We start from the raw sequence: 22243 nt of genomic DNA on the forward strand, positions 1-22243 counted from the left end.
GTGTTGGGTCTTCGTTGCTGCTCGCGGGCTTTCTCTAGTTGCGGTGAGTGGGGGCTACTCTTCATTGCGGCGGCTTCTCTTGTTGCGGAGCACGGGCTCTACACATGCGGGTTAGTTGTAGCTCTCTGGCTCTAGAGCGTGAGCTCAGTAGTTGTGGCAAATGGGCTTAGCTGCTTGGCAGCATGTGGGATCCTCCTGGACCAGGGCTCGAACCCGTGTCCCCTGCATAGGCAGGCAGATTCTTAACCACTGCACCACCAGGGAAGTCCCTTACAGAGGATTCTTACATCTGTGTCTGGTCCCGGAGCTGTCTGCGGGACCCCCTCATCCACACAGCCTGCCTGCTCCTTAAACTTGTCAGAAGTCAGGTTCCCCTTCTTCTTCTCCCCTTCTTCTCTGGACTTGGCTTCTCAATCTCTCTGCTAAGAAAACAACCTTTATTACGGTTACCCAGATTCAAAACTTTAGTTCTGTTTCTGAGACCACCCCCTTGCTCCCTGACATCCAAAGAGGTGACCAGTCCTACAGGTTCTATTTTCCTATCCACACCTTCCTCTCTGGTACCCCTGCCATCAACCTCTTATTAAGGCCCTCCCTCGATATGTGTTTGGAGATGACTACAACCGCCTTGCTTTTCTTGGTTTCCCTGAGCTCTCCCCCAACAGCTGTCAACTTGTCAGACTGCTGGCCATGGACCAGTAATCCTAGATAATGGCAAAAGCTAATGAAACAGATAGGAGCACGCCTGCTCTGCTGGAGGGTGACTGTGAATGAGGAGCTCAGAGCACTGCCACTAACTCAGCCTCCCTTCTCTCTGCCCGGTGGCAGCCCCTAAGGGGACTCTGCAGATTCCCAGGGCTCTCCGAACCCATGCTCAGAGACATCAAAGATACCACAGCCAAATAAATCTTCCTAAAATTCAACTCTGATCTTATGATGCCCCTCAAAAACCATCAACTGGATGGGGGGAGGGAATACAAAATATGGCAATAGTCACTTGGGCAGAACATTTACATATTGCCATTCTAGTCCTATATCCGCCTAAAGACATGCATTAGAATGTTCATAGCAGCCCCCAGATGGAAACTGCCTAAACGACCCAAGCAGGAGAATAATAACTCACTCAATGCAATATTCCATAGCAAATGACAAGCTCCAAATACATGCAACCGTATGGATGAAAGCCCTGAATCCTAGCCACTAGACCACCAGGGAACCGTGTAACAATATGGATGAATCTCACAAATATAATGTTGAGTGAAAGGAGCCAGACACAAAGAGTAAAAAGAAGTACCTACCATACGGGGCCATTAAGCGCAAAAACAGGGGAAACTAATCTATGCTGTTCGATGTCAGGCCAGTGGTTACTCCTGAAGGGAAAGGTGGCAAAGGGGACACAAAGGGACTTTTCCAAGTGCTGGCTACATTTGTGTGTTTAGCTGGTGAAAAAAATCATTATGCATACGATTTGGGTCAGCAGCTGCGAGATATAACACTTCAAAAGAAAGTAAGAAACAAAAAACATCAACTGCTCCCGATTAACTGTTGAAGTGAACGCAACTTTCACTATGGCCCAGAAACCCTTCACAATATGGCTGTAATCTACCTTTCCAGTCATCAACTATTTTTTTTGCTTTGGGATTCTTTCCCCGAAAAGGTCCGGGTACCCTCTATGAAATGCTGTGGGTATGTACATTTTCTGGAGAGAGGGTCCAGAGCATTAATCGAAGGGGACCCACAACCCAAAAGAGGTAGGAGAAAATAACCTGACTTGTAGCTCCTCAAATGGTCCCTGGAATTGAACTCTGACTTGCCCTTCCCAGGCCCCCTGTTGAGATGCCACCCCTGCTTCCAGATCCTGTCAGGTTGCCTCTAACACCAAGTCTCTGTTTATCCTCCAACCTAAAGCTACCCCCACCTCCATCCCACAGCTGTTTATCAGGAGGCTGCTCTGATGCTTTGGTAGGCACTGAGCATGTACAAATAAACAAACCCTCAAGGAGCTTTCCATCCAGCAGAGGGAAAACTGGAGCGTCCACAAATAACTTGAAGCAGAAAAGCTGCATCAGGAGAGACAGAGAGGTCAGTACAAGGGGGAGTTCAGAAGAGGGAGGGATTCGTTCTGGTTAGGGGAAATCTGGGCAGGCTTTATGGGAGAGGTGGCACCACACTGCAGGCTTTGGAGCTGGGAGGGTAGGGCATTCCAAGTGGAGGGGCAAAGGCTATGAAAGCCCTGGTGCTGTGCAGGGAAAGGCAGGTAGCGGTTAGGTTCGGCAGAGCAGAGACACCATGAAGAAGAGCTGGAAGGGGTGTGGAATAGAGTCAGAAGGTTGGCTGCCAGGCTCAGGAGTTTGGATTTTATGCTGGAGGCAACTGAGAGCCACTGAAAAATTTTAAGCAGGGACTGATATGATCAGAGATGTGCCTCCTTGGTAGGTCAGATGGATGGAGATGATCTGTTTCTCCTTTGAGGGTCTAGAACACACTGTCCTGCCTCTGGCACTTAACTGCCTCTTGCTTTGTAATGCGGTTATCTGTGTGCTTATCTTCTGGTGCTCCTCACCCCCACTGGACTTAAGCTAATGAAAGACAGATATGGTTTCAGTGCTACTGTACTGTCATACACACAGTGGCACTCAATAAATATTTACTTAATAAATGAATACGCAACGTTTCCTTAAAATGGGTTTTGAGTGAATGAGGAAAGAGAGTGGGAAGGTGGGACAGAAAGAAACCACAGGGCGTAGCATAAATGAGCTGGACAAGTTCAGGTGCGCCATTCAACTGTACGATTTGATGTCTAGGCCCAGATGTTCACTACACTGAACGACTGACATCTGGAGGGAAAACCTGTCATCACAAAGGAGAACGTTTAAAGTTCCTTAAACCCTAGAGGAAGTGTATGTGAGGAGTGGGGTCCCACTCTGTGTCATTCTTCAACAAACACTGACATCAGTCAGTTAGAGATGCGCTCAGCATAAAGTGACTGTTGAAGCAGGACAGTCCCGTTAAATGCTTAGCGCCTAGAATGTGGAATCCGAGAGTCCAGCCTCACCCTGGGCCCTGTTCCCTGACTTCCGGTGGGATCTGGGAAGGCAGGAAAAAGAGACAGACTATTCACCCTCTCAGGCCCTCCTCGTGTTTCTTATCAACAAAGAGGGGATCCCTAGGACAGCAAGTACTTTGAATACTGTAAAGGAAGGGGCTCTGCCTCCAAGTCAGTGCAGAAAGTGAATGCTGTGTTGGGAGAGAAATCAGCTCAGGCACTGAGTACCCTGCCTGCCCCGCCCCCAGCATAGTACCTCTAATAATAACATCCAGGGGGCCAGTTTTTCTTTTCAAATCCCCACCTTTTACCTTTTGAAGCTCTTTCACTCCTATTATCACACCTCACAACCACCCTGTAATTAAATTACTTTGTATGTCTAGCATCTGAGAAAACTGAGGCAGAAGGAAATCTGATTTGTCCAAGGCCCCTCAGAACTGGGAAAAGACCCCAGTTCCTGACTTTGAGACAAGGTTCTCTCCCCACTCGAATCTTTCCCCGCTGGGCAGGGGTCCAAAGTTTGGTGGTGGAACTCTCACAGGGAGTGAGGACTCTGCAGAGGTGACCCAGTGATAACAATGGCCCCTCCGTTTGGTTAGGGCCTGGGTGATTAAAGTGCTTTATCATGGCCAAGGGCAATACAGGGGGAGCTGAACCCCTGAGGACCTGAGCAGCCTGGGTGGCTTACCGGAGGGAAGGCGTGGGAAAGGAAAAGCAAAACTTAGCACCACTTGTAACTGCACAGGCTCCAAAGCCACCCACTGCACTGCTGAGCGAGCCTGTACCATACTCACTGGGACTGGAATTGGCCCATTTTCTGGTCTGGTCTGTTTCCTTCCTTCTTACTGCAAAGCCTCCCAGCCTAGGCAGACAACACCCATTATTAACCACTACTATTTAGTCTAGCCCTATTTTTGGAGTCTACCTCGGGGTGTTTCCCTTTTATTATTTTCTTCTTCTTCTTTTTAATAACAAAAGGAATATGTTGAAAAATTCAATCTATAGGCATGTGAATCGAATAAAGAGTTAAAACTCTTTGCTTCTAATTTCACTCGAAAGGGCAAAGGGGTAACTACTGTCCCTAGTCTTTTTCCTTCCTTCCACACCTTCCTCTGGTCTTCCCAAACACACACATCATACACATATATGTGGATTTTCAAACAAATGGGGCCATATTTACATATAGTTCTGCAAATTTCACTTTTTCACTCAATAATAAATATATTACGGGCAACCAGCCTTGCTCACATAGAGGGTTGGTGCATTTTTCTAATTTGAATTTCTCATTTTGAGACATTTAAAATTTAGAGAGGACTTCCCCAGTGGCACAGTGGTTAAGAATCCGCCTGCCAACGCAGGGGACACGGGTTCGAGCCCTGGTCCGGGAAGACCCCACATGCCACGGAGCAACTAAGCCCGTGCGCCACAACTCCTGAGCCTGCGCTCTAGAGCCCGCGAGCCACAACTACTGAGCCCGCGTGCCTACAGCCCGTGCTCTGCAACTAGAGAAGCCACCACAATGAGAATCCCGCGCATCGCAACAAAGAGCAGCCCCCTCCCGCCGCAACTAGAGAAAGCCCTCCCACAGCAACGAAAACCCAACACAGACAAAATAAATAAATAATAAAATAAAAGATATTAAAAAAAAATTTAGAGAAAAATCACAAAGGGCAATGTACACATATGGTGCTCATTTTAAAAACTAGTAAATTCCTGTAATTGCTCTACTTCTCTCCAATGGACTTCTCTCTGATCCTTCCCAGGAGTCAACGCACAACCAACTTTGGAACGTGCAGAGGAGGGGAAGAACCGGCCCCACCAAGCGCTATCTGTCTGCTGCAGGACTTTGCATGAGGTGGCTCAGGCTGGCTGGGTGCTGAGACACCAGGACCAGAAGCTGAGCCTGCAGAATTGCAAGGCTTCTCATCCGGCGCCGGACCCCCTTGCAGGAGCTGCTCTGGTTAGTGGCAGGTGACGGGGGAGCAGCAAATTCAGTGAAAGCGCAATGCTTTGCAACAGTTTCCCCTTCTGGAAGTCCAGGAGCCAACAGTGTGCAAGGGCAGCTGCCTTGTTTAAACACAGGGAACTTGAGTTCATTTCTTACCAGCACATTCTCTCTGCAGATTCTCCTGGGGCCACCCACAGGCATGTGGCTAATGACGATAGCTGTCCCCTGTCCCAGCAAGAGTGCATGCTAATCCTGACTCAAGGGCAGAGACCTAAGCCTAGCTCTGAGCTGCTATCTGGACCAACCAGATGGTGAGAGGCAGAGAGAATCCAGGGCAGCTAGAGAGAGCACCAAGGGAAAGAGGGAGAGCAATGCTTCCTGTCTCATGTGTTTTCTAAGCACCATGAAATAGCATTTTGGCTTCGGCCAGACCCCACAGGTAGTAGCAAATGTTTTGATACATCCTGCTACATTTGGAACATCGAGTACTTCTCTATGTGTACAACACTCTCCTAGGTCTTCTAGATGCACTGACTAATTTAGTCCTCACCATCACCCTGTGAGAGAGTGCTATTATATTTCCCCATTGTACAGGTGGGAAAAGTGAGGCAGAGGAAGTAGCAGATACAGTATTCGAACCCAGGTACTTTGGCTCCAAAGCTCTCAATCACCTGGCTATACGCTTTCGTATACTAGCGTGGTGTTTCTCAAAACACATTACAACTTAATAGGTATACATGGAAATAAGGGTCCATATCACATCTATTTTGGAGAGTCCTAGTTCAAACAAAGATAAGTAGGCTTCTTTCACACAGGACTACACAGGGTCTTCCCACACTAAGATACGTTTATGATCTGCAAGAGGCACATGGTTTGCAGCCTTTCCCCCAATTATTTGAACACAGTTACATTTTTCTAGGAACATCTCATGAGGTCAGTGCTCTGCTGACCATACTTTGAGTAAATGCTGGCAAAGAGAGTGATTAGAAACGGGGCTTAAGGGCTGGCACTTGCCATTCAACTAACTTTGTGACTTTGGAAATTGCTTAACCCAAGCCTCAGTCGCCTCATCTGCACACTGGGAATAACAGTAGTCCCTCTACCTCATGGAGCTGTTGTGAGGATTAAATGTATATGTGAAGTTTTTAAAAGGGGGCCTGGCTCTAAGCATTCCATACATTATTATAATGATAATTTAAGAACAAAGGGATTATGAGAATTCCACTAAGAGGAGCAGAGAATCCCTCAAATATTATAAATTCTCAGTTGATCTTCATAAGCAACAGTTCCTGTCAGAAAAACATGAAAAATGTTTACACAAAAGAAAACCCTAAGACACCATACAGTGCGTTACCGTCCCGAGAAGAGAAACAAGGGAAAATATTTGAATAAAAACAAAACAAGAATCAAAAACCAAACAAACAAAACCTCAGACAGAAAGTTTCTCTGGCAAAGAGGGTTCTCTGATACCATCACAGACACAGCAGACCAAGGACACGGCCAATTTCCTGAGCACTAAACCAAGCTGGGCCCCGGGCCGTCCTTCACAGGGAACACAGCCAGTGCCGGACCACTGTGCTCGGGGAGACGCATGCCAAATGCTGATTTTTTGTCTTTTTTGGGGGAGGCAGGGTGTAAATTCTCATAACTGAACTGAAAATGGCTTGGCATCAACAGGATGTCTTCCTGTTCCCGTCTCACAGGGTGACTCACGCCTCTGCCATTTCACTTGCAGCCGCTGTGGGAGAACTATGCAGGAACCCTGACTCCACAAAAGGTACCCCCTCCCTCCCTGCCTTCTGTTCACGCCTGCCAAGCATGTGATAGCGGACAAAAAGCAAACCAACCTCTCACCCCCTAAAACACTCAACCGTCCCCCACTAAAGCCCCACCAAGCTGCTGCAGAAGACTGCTACCCGCCCCCCACCCCCGCCCCGGGGCAAACGTGAGGTGAGGGACACAGCCACAGCTGCAGGACCCAGAGCACCTGGAGCCACTGCTCTCCGTGGGCCAACGCGGCTCTGAACACCGGCCCTGCTTCCTGTTGTGCCACAATGTAAACGAGCCTGTGCTCAGGCCGGGGCCAGCTGCGCGGGGTGGCAGGGACGTGTGAGTAATGCAGCGACCGGGGCAGCCTCTCAGCGGAACCCGCTGGAGCAGCCCACAGGCTCAGACTGTGATGCCAGCCCCGGGGGCCTGCGCCCCCAACGGGCACTCCTCCGCCAGGGAAGCTGTCCAGGCAGTATGGCTGGGCAATTTCCTGGCAAACGCAGCCTGAGGAAGTCAGGAGCCAGGAACATCAGGAGACGGTGACTGAGCTGGAGGGTAGTTAAAAGCTAGGGGATTGGATTGCGGGCTCAACTCACAGTGGTTTCTTTGGGTTACTTCTAACAGGCCTCAGTTTCCCCACATGTAAGATGAGAGGGGTTCCTCTCTTTCCCCAGGGCCTCGTCCGTGCAGCCATCAGATGGGTGTGCTTTCTAATTGTCCTCATTAGAAAGGGAAGTGTCTCCCTCCCCATTTTGCAGATGTGTAAAATGAGGCTTGGAGGAGTGAGTTAGCTTGGCCAACACGGTCTGTACAGGTAATTGAGTTGTGGAGCCAGGATTTGAACTGAGAGTTGTGGATATTCAGATGTGTCCCCTCCTGAAGGCCTACATGGGCTTCTCAGCTTCCTTAAAATGATGTTTGCAGCTCAAATCAAGTTTTAATTTTTCGACACGAGAATTACTCACTTGGTAAATTATCTACTGCAAATTAAACATTTTACTTTCAGCGACCCTTCTTGGACTACTTATTCTTTCGCATTGCCAAAAGGAACGTGCTTAGGGAATTGTAAATGGATTTTGAAATTAGCTAAAACAAAGTCTAATTATAATTCTCATATTAAATTGCCTGCAAAATAGATCACTAAAATAATTCCATGGCCAAAAATAAATGAGTTCCGTTCTAAGGCAATACCTCAATTACTGGTCTGAAGAAAGCTGGTGCTGAAAGTCAGAGCAGGCACATGTGTGGTGGTAGGAGTTTTGGGCTCAGGTTAAGGAGACCTAGGAGTCCATCTAGGCACAGTCATTAATTAGCTGTGTCATTTATGCAAATCACTTAATCCCACTCCCCTTCCCTTTCTGTATCAGTAAAACAAAAGGCTTGGATTAGATCCGAGTTTCCCACCCATTTCAAGACAAAGACTCCTTCTAATGTACAAACACTCACTAAATTCTCTCCCCTCCAAAGACAGTTGGTCTTTGGGAGCTCATTGGTTACGAGAATATGTTGTTCTCTCTTATTTTACTAATTGCAACATCTTCATATGCTTGAACAAGAGTAGTGCATTGACGGTCAAGACATTATTTATTCAGTTTATTGTCAGTGTGCGGACACTGTCTCACCCTTGGCAATCAACCATCTACTCCCCTTACCATCCCCTCCTCCACAAATTTTGAACTTTTCCATTAAATGGCCTCAAAGGTTCCTTTCAGTATCAAGCTTTGATTTTATCATATGCCAATTATTTCTTAAGAAACTACACACCAGGTTTCTATTTTCGGTTTGGAATAATAAAGCAAATTTTCAGTTAGTGCTTTTGTTTTGCACGAAACCACATTCATCATGTAACAGTTTAATAGCCACAGATTAATTTACTCATCAGACACATACTGAATGCTCATGCTGTGCATACAAAGGTCAATGAAACAGACACGGTCCCTGTCCTCACACAGCTTTGGTCTCTGTCAGGTCTTTCCCATGATCCCGAGTCCTCCTTCTATTTATGTCCAGCTTCAACCTCCCCCTGGACCTCTGGCTTTTAATATCCACCTGCCTGCTCAACATCTGCACTTGGATATCTATCGATACAATGCATATCAAACTTAACATGTGTAAAGCAACCTCTAGATTTAGGTCCCCCTGCCTGCCAAAATCCATCTTTTCTCAGCATTCGCTGTCTCTGAAATGGCAACATCCAAATGCTCAGACCCAAAATACCTGGAGCATCGACTCCTTTCCTCATCTCATACCCAGCAGTTAATCCCAGAGGAAGCTCTGCTGGCCTTGCCTACAGAAACACATCTTGAGCCCAGTGGCTTCTTATCAGCTCCATGCTCCCAGCATGGTCCAGGCCACCCTCGTCTCTCTCCTAGATGCCTGAGACAGCTTTTTCGCTGTCCTTTCCTATTTCTTTTTTTGCTGCCCTACAGTTTATTTTATAATCAGCAGCTGGAGTGAAGCTTTCTAAATGTAATCTGATCACACTGTTCTTTTTGCTCGAACCCTTCGGTGGTTTTCCATCATTTCCTGGAATAATTCCAGGATCTTAGCATGGTTTAGGAGACCCTAGATCTGGCCCCTGGCCACTATTCCACCTTTCTCTCCCAATCCTTAAGGTCTACTTGCTTTTTCATAAATATGTCAGACTACTCCCACCTCAGGGCCTTAGCATTTGCTGTTCCCCTGGCCTGGAATACTCCTCCCTTAGATATGTGCATACGGAATTCTTTGTTGTTTTTTTTTAGGTTTCTGCTCACATCACCTTCTCAGGAAGACATTCTTTGATTGCCATGCCTGAAACATCCAACACCCTATTCTACCTGTCACTTTCGTTCCCCTTAATTCTGCTTCAATTTTCTTCTGAACAGGGGTCACTTCATGACATTATAGTCTACATGTGTTTGGTCTGCCTTTGCCCCCAGAATCTGAGCTCCATGAGGAGAAGGTCTGTGTTTTTCAATGCTGTCTGCCCAGCTCCTAGAACAAGGCCTGGTATGTACACGTTGCATGAAGGACTGGGTGATACAATACTCTAAGTACCATTAACTGTGTCTTATATGCCGGCTTCTGTTTTCACATTATCTCTAATCCTCACACTAACCTGACAAGGTGTATAATACAACCATTCCATAGACGTCGAAACGTGCTCAGAAAGTGTATGTAAACTGTCTGCAGCGTCTCAGGCACTGACTGGTGAAGCAGGGGTTGATCCAGGGTTTAGGCTGCATGTGTGAGATAAGAAAGCCAAGGAAATGGCAGTGTGTCTGGGTAGTTCAGTGACTCTGCTGGGTGGGCCTGCAGTTAGCGGGATCCTGGCGTTCTGTGAGAAGGAGATCACAGAAATTATTCTAGCAGCTACTGAAGAAGCAGGAATAACTCCTGAAATACACTTGGTGGTGACTATGGGGTCCGGAGCTCTGAATTCCTGGCTGCCCCGTGGCTGGACCAGTCTAATCATCCGCAGGTTCTCCTGCAAGTCCTGTCTTCCCACAAGCTCCCGCTCATGATGGCTTCTTTCTCCCTTATTAATAAGAGGTTCTGGGTTTGCCTTACTCCACAGCCCATTCTCTGACCACACGGCCAGCTCTCCTTAGGGCTGAGTGACAGTCCTCAGGCAGGTGGAAGGGGTCACAGGAAGTGCCCCAAAGGAATACGACCAGCCACCCTGCTGCGTGCTTGGGCTGGGCAGCACCCAGCGAGGACCCTGCCAGCGGGTCTAGGCCTCAGCTGGGCAGGTTCTGAACCACCATCAGGGCCCCCTGAGGGGGTCCTCTCGGGAATGAAACATGTGTATCAAGCTCAAAGAGACAGACAGAGACACCAGTGGGGACCCTCTTCACCGCACAGGGCAGCCCTCCATAGGATCAGCTGTCTCAGGGAACGTGCCAAACGAGACACTGGAAGGCCTCGTAGGGAGCACACAGTCTGAGCAAAGCTGAGACGGCTCAGCTGGGCTGCAGCAAGACCCACAGACCTCTGTCCCTCCAGCAGGTCCACCTCTTCGGTGACCTCAGATCAGCAGGTCTCTGTCCTGCACAACTGCGCATCATGTGGTACTGTAGTGTTTACTATTGAAAAAAATCTGTGTAGAAGTGGACCTGTGTAGTTCAAACCCATGTGGTTCACGGGTCAACTGTCTATGTACATAAATCAGTGGTCAGAACATGGGAAGATGAACTTATTTGCTAGCTAGGACTATGAATACTCTTGCTATTGTTTGAGCAATAAGAACAATTAATAATATAGCAAATAAGAAATAGAAAATATGAACATACCAATTACCAGTACTGAAACTGAATTAGTAATTTAAAAAAACTCCCAACAAACAAAAGTCCAGGACCAGATGGCTTCACAGGTGAATTCTACCAAACATTTAAAGAGTTAACACCTATCCTTCTGAAACTACTCCAAAAAATTGCAGAGGAAGGAACACTTCGGAACTCATTCTATGAGGCCACCATCACCCTGACACCAAAACCAGATAAAGGTATCACAAAAAAAGAAAATTACAGGCCAATATCACTGATGAATATAGATGTAAAAATCCTCAACAAAATACTTGCAAACCAACTCCAACAATACTTTGAAAGGGTCATATACCATGATCAAGTGGGATTTATTCTAGGGATGCAAGGATTTTTTAATATCTGCAAATCAATCAATGTGATACACCATACTAACAAACTGAAGAATAAAAACCATATGATCATCTCAATAGATGCAGAAAAAGATTTTGATAAAATTCAACATCCATTTTGATTAAAAACTCTCCAGAAAGTGGGCATAGAGGGAACCTACCTCAACATAATAAAGGCCATATATGACAAACCCACAGCTCACATCATACTCAATGGTGAAAAGCTGAAAGCATTTCCTGTAAGATCAGGAACAAGACAAAGATGCCCACTTTCGACACTTTTATTCAACATAGTTTTGGAAGTCCTAACCACAGCAATCAGAAAAGAAAAATAAATAAAAGGAATCCAAATTGGAAAGGAAGAAGTAAAACTGTCACTGTATGCAGATGAAATGATGCTACACATAGAAAATCCTAAAGACACTACCAGAAAACTACTAGAGCTCGTCAATGAATTTGGTAAAGTTGCTGGATACAAAATTAATATACAGAAATCTGTTGCATTTCTATATACTAACAACAAAATATCAGAAACAGTAATTAAGGAAACAATTCCATTTACTATGGCATCAAAAAGAATAAAATACCTAGGAATAAACCTACCTAAGGAGGCAAAAGACCTGTACTCTGAAAACTATAAGACTCTGATGAAAGAAACTGAAGATGACACAAACAGATGGAAAGATATACCATGTCACTGGATTGGAAGAATCAATAATGTTAGAATGACTATACTACCCAAGGCAAACTACAGATTCAATGCAATCCCTATCAAAGTATCAGTGGCATTTTTCACAGAACTAGAACAAAAAATTTTTTTAATTTGTAAGACAAATAAACAGACCCCGAATAACCAAAACAGTCTTGAGAAAGAAGAACGGAGGTGGAAGAATCATGCTCTGTGACTTCAGATTATACTACTAAGCTACAGTAATCAAAACAGTATGGTACTGGCACAGAAACAGACATATAGATCAGTGGAACAGGATAAAAAGCCCAGAAATAAACCCACGCACTTATGGTCAACTAATCTACGTACGACAAAGGAGGCAAGAATATACAATGGAGAAAAGACCGTATGTTTAATAAGTGGTGCTAGGAAAACTGGACAGGTACACATAAAAGAATGAAATTAGAACGTTCTCTAACACCATATACAAAAATAAACTCAAAATGGACTAAAGACCTAAATGTAAGACCTGATACTATAAAACTCCTAGAGGAAAACACAGGCAGAATACTCTTTGACATAAATTGCAGCAACATTTTTTTGTTTCTGTCTCCTAGAGTAATGGAAATAAAACCAAAAATAAACAAATGGGACCTAACTAAACTTAAAACCTTTTGCACAGCAAAGGAAACCATAAATAAAATGAAAAGACAACCTACAGAATGGGAGAAAATATTTGCAAATGATGCAACCAACAAGGGATTAATTTCCAAAATACACAAACAGCTCATACAACTTAATATCAAAAAAAAAAAACCAACCCAATCAAAAAATGGGCAGAAGACCTAAATAGACATTTCTCCAAAGAAGACATACAGATGGCCAACCAGCACACAAAAAGATGCTCAATATCATTAGTTATTAGAGAAATGCAAATCAAAACTACAATGAGGTATCACCTCACACCAGTCAGAATGGCCATCATTAAAAAGTCTACAAATAATAAATGCTGGAGAGAGTGTGGAGAAAAAGGAAGCCTCCTACACTGTTGGTGGGAATGTAAATTGGTACACCCACCATGGAGAACAGTATGAAGCTTCCTTAAAAAACTAAAAATAGAGTTATCATATGATCCTGCAATCTCACTCCTGGGCATATATCAGGAGAAAACTCTAATTCAAAAAGATACATGCATCCTAATGTTTATAGCAGCACTATTTACAATAGCCAAGACATGGAAGCAACCTAAATGTCTACTGACAGACAACTGGCTTAAGAAGATGTGGGGTGTGTGTGTGTGTGTATATATATACACCACATATATATATGCAAAAAACTGTAAAAAGAATGAAATAATATCATTTGCAGCAACATGATGGACCTAGAGATTATCATATTAAGTGAAGTAAGTCAGAGAAAGACAAATATCATATGATATCACTTATATGTGGAATCTAAAAACAAAATTGATACAAATAAACTTATTTACAAAACAGAAATACACTTATAGACATAACAAACTTACAGTTACCAAAGGGGATAGCAGGGGTGGAGAGATATATTAGGAGTTTGGGACTAACATATATACACTATTATATATAAAATAGATAAACAAGAAGGACCTACAACAAGGGAACTATAGTCAATACCTTGTAACAACCTATAACAGAAAAGAATCTAAAAAAGAATAGATACAGATATATGTATAACTGAATCACTTTGCTGTACACCCAAACTAATACAACATTGTAAATCAACTATACTTCAATAAAAAAATGATTAAAAATAATAAAGTACTTTTCCAAGTTAAAAAAAAAAAGAATATAGCAAATAAATTATCCCTCCCATACTTCTTCCTCAGTTACCTAGAACAGGGGTCTGCAAATTACAGCCTATGGGCCAAATGCCACCTGCTGACAATTTTTGCAAATAAAGTTTTATTGGAATATAGGCATGCCCACTTGTTTATGTATCACCCATGGCTGCTTTTGTGCTACAATGGTAGAACTGAGTAGTTGTGACAGAGAATGGATGATGTACCAAACCTAAAATAGTTACTATCTGGCCTTTTATAGAACATATTTGTTAACCTCTGATCTAGAGTAAAGAAAAATCATGGCTTCATTCAGAAGTCTACCACATACATAACCTAACAGGTACTCCATGAATATGGATAAATAAATAGGGAATTGCCTGTTTTATACTTTCACCCACTAGTTCTTTAAAAAAAAAAAAAAAAAATTAAAATGAACTACCTCCCCAAATACTTCTCCCTACTGTTTGTTTCTGCTTCAACTTGGAAAAGAAGGTCCTGTATTAATCATATAGTTTATTATCTAATTTGGACTTCAGTTCATTTTTATAAAATACACACTGAGGAAAGGAGACAGAGAAATGCATCTTAAGTTAAAGATGAGTGCTGTGAACTGAAAAAGCGTTCCTTATGCTTTAAATTTTTTTTTTATTTGTTTGCTTTTTAAAGCTTCTCTGGCTTTTGGGAACAATAAACAAGTCAGAGTTCCTGGTTATTCCGACTGATTGCACACCTGGACTTCAAGGCCACTACCTTCTGGTGTAAGGTCATTGACACGTGCAGCCAACATGGACTTTCCTTCCAAGTTGTTCCTTATTGCTCTACAAAAATGCATTGACCCTGGAAGAGTGTTCACCATATTCTAACCAAAGTTCCCACCAAGTTACGTGTGCTGTTAACTACCTGGCATCTGTTTCCTTTGTTTGCAAAGAGGGGAAAGACTGGAGCCCAGGCTTTAGGGTCAGTAGCTTATTCTCCTGTTTTGGAGGAGCTGGGACTCCCCCACAGAAACTGACCACCAAAGTTACAAATCGTCCTTTGATTCCAGCATTCTTAAAAGTTTAAAATAATTAAACTAGCTGTTTGACATGAGAATAAATTACTGAAAAAAAATATTGTATGTCTACAAGATAAACTATCAAATCAATCAAGGAAGCAAAATCTAAGTCAAAAGTCGCATACTGGCAGCTGGAGAGCTGGAGCTGGCAGCAGACCTGTTTTATTTGGCCCACAGAGAATTATTTAACAAAACAAAACAAAAACAAAACCAGCAACAGAGCCAACATTTAGATATTGGGAGTTTTCACGTAAAAATCCAGATTTCTGGCTTTTTTTAGAGAGAGCACATTCCCATGTGGATGCAGATTCGGGGTAGAGCCCAGCCTCATTCACTGCTACGCCGGGCTGGCCCCTTCAGTATCTGAGTCTGTGACCACGGGGTAAACGCCCTTTTGGAAAGTTGTTCCAATGTTTCAAGGGGTGATGGGACCAATGACAGTTTAGGAATCAAAAACCTCAAAGTCCTGAGACTGAATTTCAGTTCTTTCTCCTTCTCCACTTCAGGGTGGTGTGAATGAGGGGGAACTAGCCAGAGACAGATTCTCTAACATCCTTTCAGAGATGACTTGAATAAGGGTAGTCACAGAAAAAGACTCATCTACAACAATGTGCATTAATAAACCTACATCAAGAAATGTGTTATCCTCATGACCCCAGTGTCTGTTTATTTCCCCGACTATTCTACAACTACCCAACTTTTAATCATTTGATAAATATGTGTTGGGTATTTACTGGAGGCAAATCCGTATACTATATACTCACAAAGAATTCAGGAATTCTTTGATCCCTAGGATTTGATAAATTCAGCTGGGAAGAAAACACCCACACAGACCAGAGAGGAACTAATAGCCCTAACTCTGTGCCAGGCACTGTGCTCAGAGCTTTCATCCTCCAATTACTCTATGAGATAAGTATGATTATTATCTCAAAAGAGGAATACATTTTAGAGCCTTAAATAGTAGGTAGAGTCCAAAAAGACTGAAGAAAAATAGTACAGAACAGTGTGTGCAAAGTGACACACACTACCTAAAAAAAAGAAATATTTTTTATTATAAATAAAGTCATTGCAGTGAGATTGCTAGCAAATTGTACCATTTGATCAGTCTCTACATCAAAGAGAGCTATTTTCCACTCTTTGGAACTTACAATAATGTTTGGTAGTATGCAGACATACATTCTTCATTTTAATAATAATGGCTAGTATTTATTTTAATGTTGGTTAGAAAAAAATAAAGCTAATTATACATCAGACCAGTGGTATTATTGATATCGTTTGAGAAAAGACTAAAATGTGAGTTAGTTTAAAAATAGATTTAAAGAAAAACATTAAACACAGGACGTCAGATGATATACAGGTATGATAAATACTCTTGATGGTGGTATGCAAAATACTGGTGTTTTATATTCATTAAAAGAGTAAAGATAGGGCTTCCCTGGTGGTGCAGTGGGTGAGAATCTGCCTGCCAATGCAGGGGACGCGGGTTCGAGCCCTGGTCTGGGAAGATCCCGCATGCTGCGGAGCGGCTGGGCCCGTGAGCCACGATTGCTGAGCCTGAGTGTCCGGAGCCTGTGCTCCGCAGCAAGAGAGGCCGCGATAGTGAGAGGCCCGCGCACCGCGATGAAGAGTGGCCCCCACTTGCCGCAACTGGAGAAAGCCCTCGCACGGAAACGAAGACCCAACACAGCCATAAATAAAAATAAATAAATAAGTAAAATTAAAAAAAAAAAAAAAGTGAGCAAAGGGAAATCAAGCAAGACTAAATTATAAAAAAAAAAAAAAAAGAGTAAAGATATAAGCTGTCTATTAATCAGGAAGAACAAAGGTCTCTGATTGCTTAGTGCAAAATTCACAGCCACACAGGATTCACCAACAATAGCGTCTCTGGGTAGAGCGTTACCAATGAAGCTACTTTCTGGGATCTGAAGTAGGGAAGGAATGGGGGAAGCTGGGTGAAAACAAAATGCTGCCTAGTATTTTAGGAATTTGAATCTTGGATTTGCAGCATCAAGATTTAGTATGTATTGTACTTAGTACCTGAAGCAGAAGCAAGGTTCTTATTGACCATGTCAGCTAGGTAGGCAAAACAATGTCAAAACACAGCTAAATAATACAAAATGCAACAAGTTTTTGTTAACAAACCATAAAACTGTACCTAATCCCATGGCACAAATGTTTCTATATAGCAGATGACAGAGTTTTGTTTTTTTGTTTTTTTTTCCTGCTAACAAGGCCTAAGGCAACAGAATGAAAGTGAAACCTAGATATGGCTGGATTAGATAAGGAGGGTAACAGGCCAGAATGCCTTTGGATATAAAGACACTTTGCAAGGTGAGGCCCTGGGGAAAGAAGACATTTAGGTTTCCTCACATCTGCCTATGTTTGAATTTGCTTTTTGACCCTGTCACCGCCCCCCCCCCCCACAAAAAAAAGCCCTATTTATTTTATTTATTTATTTTTTTTAATGATGTTTGCTGTGGGTTTGTCATATATGGCCTTTATTATGTTGAGGTAGGTTCCCTCTATGCCCACTGTCTGGAGAGTTTTTATCATAAATGGGTGTTGAATTTTGTCAAAAGCTTTTTCTGCATCTATTGAGATGATCATATGCTTTTTATTCTTCAATTTGTTAATATGGTGTATCACATTGATTGATTTGCGTATATTGAAGAATCCTTGCATCCCTGGGATAAATCCCACTTGATCGTGGTGTATGATCCTTTTAATGCGTTGTTGGATTCTGTTTGCTAGTATTTTGTTGAGGATTTTTGCATCTCTATTCATCAGTGATATTGGTCTGTAATTTTCTTTTTTTGTAGTGTCTTTGTCTGGTTTTGGTATCAGGGTGATGGTGGCCTCATAGAACGAGTTTGGGAGTGTTCCTTCCTCTGCAATTTTTGGGAAGAGTTTGAGAAGGATAGGTGTTAGCTCTTCTCTAAATGTTTGACAGAATTCACCTGTGAAGCCATCTGGTCCTGGGCTTTTGTTTGTTGGAAGATTTTTAATCACAGTTTCAATTTCATTACTTGTGATTGGTCTGTTCATATTTTCTGTTTCTTCCTGGTTCAGTCTTGGAAGGTTATACCTTTCTAAAAATTTGTCCATTTCTTCCAGGTTGTCCATTTTATTGGCATAAAGTTGCTTGTAGTAGTCTCTTAGGATGCTTTGTATTTCTGCGGTGTCTGTTGTAACTTCTCCTTTTTCATTTCTGATTTTATTGATTTGAGTCCTCTCCCTATTTTTCTTGATGAGTCTGGCTAATGGCTTATCAATTAGGTTTATCTTCTCAAACAACCAGCTTTTAGTTTTATTGATCTTTGCTACTGTTTTCTTTGTTTCTATTTCATTTATTTCTGCTCTGATCTTTATGATTTCTTTCCTTCTGTTAACTTTGGGTTTTGTTTGTTCTTCTTTCTCTAGTTTCTTTAGGTGTAAGGTTAGATTGTTTACTTGAGATTTTTCTTGTTTCTTTAGGTAGGCTTGTATAGCTATAAACTTCCCTCTTAGAACTGCTTTCGCTGCATCCCATAGGCTTTGGGTCGTCGTGTTTTCATTGTCATTTGTCTCTAGGTATTTTTTGATTTCCTCTTTGATTTCTTCAGTGATCTCTTGGTTATTTAGTAACGTATTGTTTAGCCTCCATGTGTTTGTCTTTTTTACGTTTTTTTCCCTGTAATTCATTTCTAATCTCATAGCGTTGTGGTCAGAAAAGATGCTTGATATGATTTCAATTTTCTTAAATTTACTGAGGCTTGATTTGTGACCCAAGATGTGATCTATCCTGGAGAATGTTCCGTGCGCACTTGAGAAGAACGTGTAATCTGCTGTTTTTGGATGGCATGTCCTATATATATCAATTAAATCTAACTGGTCTATTGTGTCATTTAAAGCTTCTGTTTCCTTATTTATTTTCATTTTGGATGATCTGTCCATTGGTGTAAGTGAGGTGTTAAAGTCCCCCACTATGATCGTGTTACTGTCAATTTCCTCCTTTATAGCTGTTAGCAGTTGCCTTATGTATTGAGGTGCTCCTGTGTTGGGTGCATATATATTTATAATTGTTATATCTTCTTCTTGGATTGATCCCTTGATCATTATGTAGTGTCCTTCCTTGTCTCTTGTAACATTCTTTATTTTAAAGTCTACTTTATCTGATATGAGTATAGCTACTCCAGCTTTCTTTTGATTTCCATTTGCATGGAATATCTTTTTCCATCCCCTCACTTTCAGTCTGTATGTGTCCCTAGGTCTAAAGTGGGTCTCTTGTAGACAGCATATATATGGGTCTTGTTTTTGTATCCATTCAGCCAGTCTATGTCTTTTGGTTGGGGCATTTAATCCATTCACGTTTAAGGTAATTATCGATATGTATGTTCCTATGACCATTTTCTTAATTGTTTTGGGTTTGTTTTTGTAGGTCCTTTTCTTCTCTTGTGTTTCCCACTTAGAGAAGTTCCTTTAGCATTTGTAGTAGAGCTGGTTTGGTGGTGCTGAATTCTCTTAGCTTTTGCTTGTCTCTAAAGCTTTTGATTTCTCCATCAAATCTAAATGAGATCCTTGCCGGGTAGAGTAATCTTGGTTGTAGGTTCTTCCCTTTCATCACTTTAAGTATATCATGCCACTCCCTTCTGGCTTGCAGAGTTTCTGCTGAGAAATCAGCTGTTAACCTTATGGGAATTCCCTTGTATGTTATTTGTCGTTTTTCCCTTGCTGCTTTCAATAATTTTTCTTTGTCTTTAATTTTTGCCACTTTGATTACTACGTGTCTCGGCGTGTTTCTCCTTGGGTTTATTCTGTATGGGACTCTCTGCGCTTCCTGGGCTTGGGTGGCTATTTCCTTTCCCATGTTAGGGAAGTTTTCGACTATAATCTCTTCAAATATTTTCTCTGGTCCTTTCTCTCTCTCTTCTCCTTCTGGGACCCCTATAATGCGAATGTTGTTGCGTTTAATGTTGTCCCAGAGGTCTCTTAGGCTGTCTTCATTTCTTTTCATTCTTTTTTCTTTAGTCTGTTCCGCAGCAGTGAATTCCACCATTCTGTCTTCCAGGTCACTTATCCGTTCTTCTGCCTCAGTTATTCTGCTATTGATTCCTTCTAGTGTAGTCTTCATTTCAGTTATTGTATTGGTCATCTCTGTTTGTTTGTTCTTTAATTCTTCTAGGTCTTTGTTAATCATTTCTTGCATCTTCTCAATCTTTGCCTCCATTCTTATTCCGAGGTCCTGGATCATCTTCACTATCATTATTCTGAATTCTTTTTCTGGAAGGTTGCCTATCTCCACTTCATTTAGTTGTTTTTCTGGGGTTTTTTCTTGTTCCTTCATCTGGTACATAGCCCTCTGCCTTTTCATCTTGTCTATCTTTCTGTAACTGTGGTTTTTGGTCCGCAGGCTGCAGGATTGTAGTTTTTCTTGCTTCAAAAAAAGCCCTATTTAAATGTATGACATATATTTTTTTTAAACCTCAGAAAACTCAAAGAGCAATGAATAAAGGTTGCTGTGATGCTTAAGATACTTTTATATTTCTATTTATCAATAAACTGAATTCTTTGTTTTTGGAAACAGGAGCTAATAAGTTAAGAGGCAGGCCAGTCATTTAGCTTTCTTCAAAGGTATTGGTCCCGAAGCAGCATGGGAACATCAGTCAGGTGCTAAATAATTTTCTGGAAATATATCAAGATGGAAAAAATGGTATTTATCTTTAAGTAGAGTACTGAAAACGGTGAGTACTATAATAACGTCAGAAGCCACTTGGGGTGTGTTAGTGTGTGTGTGAGTGGTGGGCGGGAGAAAGAAAGAGAAAGGTGTGTAGGTGGGGAAGGGAGGGAGGGAGGGAAGGAGGGAGGTGGAGGACCCTCAAAGGGCTTTGCTTGAATGATAATAATACTAACAATAATCCGAACAGTATTTACTGGGTTCTTACTAAGCGGCAGGCACTGTGCTAAGTGCTCTACAAGGACTACCTCATTTACTCTTCACCCTAATCCCATGGGGGGAACCTTGACCATCTGCATTTGATGTATGGAGAAACTAAGGCATGGGCAAGCTAAGTAGATTGGAGCTAGTAAGCCGCAGCGCTGGGATCTGACCCTAGAGAGACTGACTCCAAACCTTCACTCTTCAACGCTGGTCCCTTAGCTGCCTTCTAAGCAAGATGGGTCTGGGTTAAGTTGCAGGGTTTTGCAACTGCCAGCTGCTGTACACAAGTGTAGGGTCCGAGCTGAAATTCTCAGGGTTACCCGTGGTGTTTCTTCACTGTGTCCCACACCCTCACAGGCACCTCTCTAAATAACTGATTTTCAGATATGTGAAGAATGTTCCTGAGAAGGGGGGCCAATCTGTGGTCTGCCGAGAGAGACCACATATCTTAGTCCAGGTTTATGGAAACGGATAGGCAAGGCACAGTTCCAGAATCACGAATGTGTAACCGCTACTCAACGGGCAGCTGCCATGAGGACCCAGGTGTCTTTGTGAGGGGCTCTGTAAGTGCTGTCTCATTTCCTCGCTACAACCCTACAAAGTGTGCATTAGTCCAATGTTACAGATGGAAGAATGAGGCCTGGAGAGGTTCAATCACTTGCAGCAAATCACACACCTAGTTATGGGTAGACCCGGGATTTGAACTTAGGCCTCTCTAGCGTCACACTCTGTCCTCCTAGCATTTCGCCTAAGGGAATACGTGATCCCATTTAAAACAACAGCAAGGAGTAGTGGCTACATTCACAGGCTGTCAGGACTTGATCTGCCACCTACTAGCTATATAAGTGAGGGTAAGTCACTCATTTTCTCTGTGCCTCTCTCCTCATCTGTAAGATGAGAATAATAATTGCACGTGTCCTCTCGGGTTGTATTGAGGAATGAATGAGTTAATATTTGTAGAATGTTTATTTACGTAAGTGTTTGGGACATAAACAAAAAGACAAATCTCTCTCTTAAGTGAGCACCTATATACAGATGACAAACCAGGCAGAGGTGGTGGATATATTATCAATGGAAGAAATATCTAAATTAGTTCTCTCAGTGGCCGACACAGCAAGCCCACCACAAACACTGGCTGTGGGGCTGGTTTTTGATCTGAACTGCTGAACTGAAGAATACATTGGGAATAAAGTCCTAGTCTTTAGTCCCAGATTGGACATGAATCAGCTATGTGACTTGGAGAAGGCGTTTCATTCTTTTGGGCCTCGGTTCCTCCCATGGAGACCAGGTGGCCTGTCACAGGGGAGAGAGGACAGAAACAGGTCCACGTGCTCTGGGTTCTGGTTCTCCTGCATAGGAATTTTATAACTTTCAGCATATAACTTC

At 42.7% G+C, this 22243-nt stretch overlaps 1 protein-coding gene across 5 annotated transcripts in view; it reads right to left on the minus strand.

Annotated features, from left to right (window-relative positions):
- The window catches only part of GNG12 (G protein subunit gamma 12), a 126947-nt gene that overhangs the window by 24428 nt on the left and 80276 nt on the right, over positions 1 to 22243 (minus strand). The gene's annotated exons all lie outside the window — the stretch shown is intronic.

Source organism: Eschrichtius robustus, chromosome 3 (assembly GCF_028021215.1).
Source record: "Eschrichtius robustus isolate mEscRob2 chromosome 3, mEscRob2.pri, whole genome shotgun sequence".
Lineage (NCBI taxonomy): Eukaryota > Metazoa > Chordata > Mammalia > Artiodactyla > Eschrichtiidae > Eschrichtius > Eschrichtius robustus.